Source organism: Myotis davidii, unplaced genomic scaffold, assembly GCF_000327345.1.
Source record: "Myotis davidii unplaced genomic scaffold, ASM32734v1 scaffold1238, whole genome shotgun sequence".
Taxonomy (NCBI): Eukaryota; Metazoa; Chordata; class Mammalia; order Chiroptera; family Vespertilionidae; genus Myotis; species Myotis davidii.
In genome coordinates, this window is record NW_006289106.1 from 152,243 (window position 1) to 158,735 (window position 6,493).

A 6,493-nucleotide genomic window follows, 5' to 3' on the forward strand; every position below is an offset into this window, starting at 1 on the left:
GTGCTGCCAGCCCCAGCCTCAGGACAAGGCCTCCGAGCCACGTGCATGCCACCCTTCCATGGTCCTATGACCCGCGCCCATTTCCAGGGGCGACCGCCCTGCCCTGACCTCCCTGCTCTATGGGGTTCGGACCCAGGATAAAACTTCCCACACGCCCTCCCCTCCTTGGTGGGGGGCAGAGCCCTGGCACTCGGCTGTGACAGGCATTGCTTGTCTCACTGTGGATTCACAGACTCTTCAAACCACCTGAGAGGCAGGGCGCCGTTGCTGCCTCCTTTCAGCAGACAGGGAAACTGACGCTCGGCGAGGCTATGACGTTTGCCCAAAGACCCTGGAGGTCAAACTCAGAGCCGGGGCAAGCCGGAGTTGCTGCCCGGCGTGTACCTGGATCGCAGTGCCAACTGCCCGGCGCCCCCGTGCAGGGCTCCTGCAGCACGCAATGCGCGCCCATCGCCCTGAGGAGCAGCCAGCACCCTGAGGCCAAGTCTCAGAAAGGACCCAGGTTCGAGCCTCCAGCCGGATGGGAGCGGCAAGAGGCTTCGGGACCCGGTGGCCTTCCCCAGAGTAGGGACTCAGACCAGGCCTGTCGTTTCGGTGGGCACAGAGATGAGGGTGAAGGAGACAGCTGTGGTGCAATGGGGAGAACACAGGGTGTCTCTCGCCAAGCCAGATCCCCTCCTGGCTGTCCCGAGGCCAGTGCAGGGCGAGGGGACAGCAGCATAGGGTCCTCGCTGTGGGGTGAGCGGAACCCTGAGAAGCTGGGCCGACTCTCCTAGATGGATGTGGGGGAGCGACCTGCTGAGGTGAGGTGATCGCAGGGCTGTGATGGGGATTTTGGCTTTTCACCTTCAGAGGAGCTAACAAGGAGCGCCTTCGGTCCCAGCCTGTTCTGCACGTGTGTGCCTATGGATGTTAGCGTTCACACTAGCCCCCTGACCTTTCACGGGTATTATTCCTGGTTTACAGATGGAGAAGCTGCGTAAGGGAGAGGCAAACTCCTTTGCCAAAGGAGGCGGAGCACCACACTTAAAACCAGGCAGGGCGACGTGGGCTCCCATACCCCTCTCAGCCATGTGCAGGTCCCATCTTGGTGATGGTCATATCCATGGGCGTGCCCCCTGTGGGTCTGAACGGCAAGTCCATGAGGGAGCTTGGCCGGGACGTATAGGGGTACGGACCCAGTGGGCGCCTTTGGCTGTTGACAAAGGAGCTGAAGCCTGTGGCCTCCAGAGGCGATGACAGGCCCTTTGTTAGACTGTAAGGCCTCCCTTCACTCTAGGCCCCCTAGGACCCCATAATAGTCACCTCCGAGCTGCCCACAGGACTCCTCTTAAGGGGGCCACAGAAGGGCCAGCCCAGGGCCTCAGACCCTGTGGGGTGGGGAAAAGAGTGGGAACCAGCACCAGGGCTTCCTGGGCCAGAAGATGTGTCCCCCTTCACCTGGCCTCCATCAAGGAAGTTGCCAGAATTGTGTAATTTAAGAAATGTTCAGCCCTAGCCGGCTGGGCTCAATGGATAGAGCGTCAGCCTGCGGACTGGAGGGTCTCAGGTTTGATTGTGGACAAGGGCACGTGCCTGCGAGAGGCAACTAATGCCTCACATCGGTGTTTCTGTTTCTACCCCTCCCCTCCCTTCCACTCTCTCTAAAAGTCAATGGAAAAAATATCCTCGGGTGAGGATTAGCCAAAAAAAGAAATGTTCATTTTATTCAAATGATTGAGTAATTCACCCAAATGGCTGAATAGGGAGACAGAAGAGGACAGACTCTCCTGGAGAGTCTAAAATCAGAGGGTCATGGTGGCAGGTAAGGAAGGCTTCCTGGAGGAGGTGGTGCCCCAGGACCTGAAGGATGCTCAGGTGGATGTGAAAGACAGGTTGGAGAGGAAGTAGAGACCTGACAAGAAGGGCCTCGTGGCCCAGGAGGTGGCTTTCCGCAGTGCACGGTGGCCGGAGGATGTGCATGAATGTAACTGGCTTGCTCTGGAGAATGGGTGGAAGGGGTAAAGCCTGAAGGAAGGGGACCAGGGAGCTGTCTGTCGGAGCATTTCCGGGCGGAGCTGATGGTGGCCTAGGGATATGGTTGCCAGATTTAGCAAATAAAAATACAGGGGACCCAGTGAAATTTGATTTTCGGATATAGAACAAGTGAAAAAATATTTGGTGTATGGCCCAAATACTGCATGGATACTTGTACTAAAAATAATTCGTTATTTAAAAATCAAATTTAACTGGGTGCCTGTATTTTACCTGGCAATGGTACTCGGGGGCCTCAGGAGCCCCCCAGGGATGGGGGGGAATGACAGCCCAATAGGACTGAGACAATGCACTTGGAAGGGGATACTGCCATCCCCATTTCATAGATGGGTGAGCCCAGGCCCTAGAGGTGTTTTTTTTTGGGGGGGGGGAGGTTGTCGGTACAGTGAGTGCGTGACCCCTGACTGGCCCCCCAGCATGTGGGTCAGCGCGGTGTGGGGACTGGGGCTGGGGCGCGCTGAGTCCCTAGGTTTCTGGTGGCCCACGTTCGGGCCTGGCTTCCCAATGCAGTCGGCTCCCCAGGCCCTCACGCAGCCTGGGATCGGTGCCACCCCTGGCGCCCCTCCTCCAGGGGCAGTGGGAGGAACGGGAGGCGGCCCCCTGACTGGCCCCCCAGCATGTGGGTCAGCGCGGTGTGGGGACTGGGGCTGGGGCGCGCTGAGTCCCTAGGTTTCTGGTGGCCCACGTTCGGGCCTGGCTTCCCAATGCAGTCGGCTCCCCAGGCCCTCACGCAGCCTGGGATCGGTGCCACCCCTGGCGCCCCTCCTCCAGGGGCAGTGGGAGGAACGGGAGGCGGCCCGCCATCAGGTCTCGGGCGGGGAGCCGGACCCTGCCCCTGGCCCTGGGGCACCCCTGGGTCCTAGCCGAGTGAGACGGCCCCTCGCCGCCCCGCCTGCCACCGCCATTGTTTACCCGTCGGCTGCCTCCTAGGAAACTTAACCCGCCCGCGGTAATTTTATTTGGGAACTTCGGCCAGTTGCCATAGTAACCCCAGTGACGTCAGAGGGGCTGGGGCCCGAAATCCCCGGGCAAAGGGGGGATGGGATGCGGGGAGAGACCCCAGGAGGGATCCTCCTTCACCCAGAGCCTGCCGAGCCCTAGTCGGAGGGGAGAGGGCCACTAGATGTGACATCTCGTGGGTGCCCCCATTCTGGCCTGCTGCCAAGTTGGGGTGGCCGGCGAGGTCCTGATGTCATCTGTGTTGGGTGGGTGGTGAGTCAGTCCCCCCCACCCCGGGTTGGCTGGGCCAGGCCTGGGGGCTATTCCTGTCTGAGTCACCCTGCTGTGCCCCTGGGCAACACCCTGACTCTGCCCTGCGCATTTCAGGCACCTGGCTAGGGTCCCCCCAGATCCCTGCGCCTCTGGCCCTCTGTAGATGGGTAGACAGGGCTTCCCTGATGCGCTGCACCGGTCCGGGTTGTCGAATGGAAGGCTTAGTGCCAGTGAACGGAGGCTACCACATCAGGTCCTACTCCGGATGTGGGGAGTGGCTGGTGACCTAGTGAGGGGGCAGGTGGTGGGATCCCTGCTCAGTCCATAACACAGCCTGTCGCCAGGGCTACGGAGCGGGAGCACGGGCCCTGACTGGCAAGGGGGAGCACAGCCGCCAGCCAGGATGGGCTGGGAGGAGCCACTCTAACCACAGTGACGTGAGACTTCCTCGGCAGGGCCTGTTTGATGTCTGTGTGCGGCGTTGCCATGGGGCCCGGCAGGCGGCCCTGTGAGTGTGAGCCAGGGTGACCTACCAGGCGACTCGGTCTGTCGGGGTCTCTTGACCCAGCCGGCTTGCCCCCATTCCAGGCCTGCTGGGCTGCAAGTATCCGGTGTAGCTCTGCTCCTGTCCCACTCCAGGCCCTGAGCGAGAAAGCACGTAGCGCACCTCAGAACCTAGGAACAACTACAAACTCTACATTTTCAGGCCCGTTTTACAGATAAAAAAACTGAGGTTCAGAGAGGCATGATCACTGGCTGAAGATATTCAGCTAGAAAGTCAGGGAGCATGCCCTAGCCAGTTTGGCTCAATGGATAGAGCGTTGGCCTGTGGACCGAAGGGTCCTGGGTTCAATTCTGGTTCAAGGGCACATGCCTGGCTTGTGGGCTCAATCCCCAGTAGGGGACATGCAGGAGGCAGCCGATCAATGATTCTCTGTCATCACTGATGTTTCTCTCTCTCTCTCTCCCTCTCCCTTCCTCTCTGAAATCAATAAAAATATTTTTTCTAAAAGTCAGAGAGCAAAGATGTGAAACTCAGTTCTTCCACTCCACTCCCCTCCCCCTTCCACCACATTGGTCTCCTGGCTGTGGCTGTTTCTCAAATACTCCAGGTGAGTTCCTGCCTCAGGGCCTTTGCACTGGCCAGTCCCTTCATCGGGAGCTTTTCCTCCAGATGTCTGCATGGCTCCGCCTCCACCTCCTACACGTCTTTGTTCAAATGTCACCTCCTCCTCAGGGTGTCCTTTCCTGACCTGCCTCTATCCCCTCACACCTCATTTCCTTTGCTCCCTTCTTTTCTCCCCCTAGCACATACTACCCAGCATACTACGGTTGGCCCTTGAACAACATGGCGGGTGGGGCTCTAACTCTCCGTGCAGTAGAAAAATCCACTCCCCCAAAACTTAACTACTGATGGCTACTGTTAATCAGAAGCTTTATCAATAATATAAATGTCAGTGAACACCTACTTTGTATATTATATATAATATACTGTATTCTTACAATAAAGTAAGCTAGAGAAAACATGTTAAGAAATCATAAGGAGCCGAAACCGGTTTGGCTCAGTGGATGGAGCGTCGGCCTGTGGACTGAAGGGTCCCGGTCAGGGTCATGTACCTAGGTTGCGGGCACTTCCTCGGTGGGGAATGTGCAGGAGGCAGCTGATCAATGTTTCTCTCTCATCGGTGTTTCTAACTCTCTCTCTCCCTTCCTCTCTGTAAAAAAATCAATAAAATATATTTTAAAAAATCATAAGGATAAGAAAATACACTTACAGTATTTGTTGAAAAAATCCAAATATAAGTGGACCTGCACAGTTCATACCCATGTTGTTCAAGGGGTCAACTACATATATATATCTTCATACCTATCTATCAATTGTGTGTGTATCCCCATAGATGACAGCCGCAGGAGGGAAGGGACATTTCTTCTGGCTTGTTCTCTGCTGTGTCCCCAGTGCCCAGAACACCACCTGGCATAGCAGGCACTCAATGAATGTCTGAAGAACGAGCAAGTGTGTGTGTGTGTGTGTGTGTGTGTGCGCGCGCGCGCGCGCGCGTGCGTGCTCTGTGCCACTTGACCTGGCCTTACCCTGGCCCTGTCACCCCACTCCTCCCTGTCATGCATGACAAAGGATCACTTGGCAGTTTGGAGAGCTCCCATCCCTGGTGGCTGCTGTCCTGGGTAAACTGGCTCGCTCAGGGCCAGGGCATCAGTGCACAGGTAGAGGGACCAAAAGAAAGGGCTGGGCCACCAGGAAGACCTTCCAAGCTTGGGCAGAGGAATGCTAAATGAGCTGGGGTGGGCTGAGCCTGGTGCAGGGGTACAGCTCATATGGGGTCGGGGGTCTTGGCCCAGGTATTCCAGGAGGCCAGAATGGAGGAGGCGTTTCCCCTAATGTGAGCCTGTTAAGCTAATGATGGGAGGGGTTCTGGGTGGGAGGCTTTGTCTGGAGGTGTGAAGGGAGCATTCTGGACGTGTGGAGATTGTGCCCCCTCTTCATTCGGTCACTTTCTACTTCTGGAATGATGAGCCTCTGTGGGTGTGTGTCCACAGGGAGACACCAGACCCTGGGAACTTCATTGTCCTGTTTGTAGAGGCTCAGGAGGCCATGTGGCAAGTGCCCCACCCCACTTCTGGGCCCCGCCCTGAGCCGGGGAATTCTATGCCACCCCAAATCTTCCCCCAAGGGCCCCACAGGCAGGCGGCTCTGCCCCCTCCTGCCCCAACCTGCCAGATCCTGCAGCCTGGGCCAGCCTTCCCCTTGGGCCCCACAGAGAAGAAAGACCCAGGAGCCCCCAAGGGCCGGGCCCCATGGGATGGGAGCTAGGTGTGGCTTCCGCCCCCTCTCCCTAATCCCACCAAGATCCAGGCCAAGCCGCCTGAGCTGCACTGAGGAAGAGGGGGATGCTGGAGGAATTCTGGGGTGCAAGGTGACCTAGAGGCATGCAGCCAGCTCCTTCAGTCCCCTGCCTGGGCCGGCTGCTGTCCCCTTCCTGCCCAGAATGACTCTCATTACCCAGGAGGTGGGTGGTGAAAAATCTGACCCCAGCCCCAATTCTATGACTTTGGAGATGTTGGGGAAAAGGGTGGGGAAGAGGGGGAAGGGAAAACTGTCCCCCAAATCTATGTCCACACGGGTCTGGGGAGGGTCCTCTGGCTCCAGAACCCTGCCTGGCATCATGGTGGTGATGTGGAGCCCACCAGCCCCTGTCCCATCTTAGACAGGCAAAGTGGCGGCGGGCAT

The 6,493-nt window shown here is 57.8% G+C and overlaps 1 long non-coding RNA gene across 1 annotated transcript in view; it reads left to right on the top strand.

The window, feature by feature from the left end:
• Positions 1-535: 535 nt before the first annotated feature.
• LOC107182744 overlaps positions 536-6,493 on the top strand; it is a 13,650-nt gene continuing 7,692 nt past the window's right edge. Inside the window, exon 1 of the long non-coding RNA XR_001513473.1 lies at positions 536-803. This is a non-coding gene — a long non-coding RNA (uncharacterized LOC107182744). The remainder of the gene's footprint in view (positions 804-6,493) is intronic.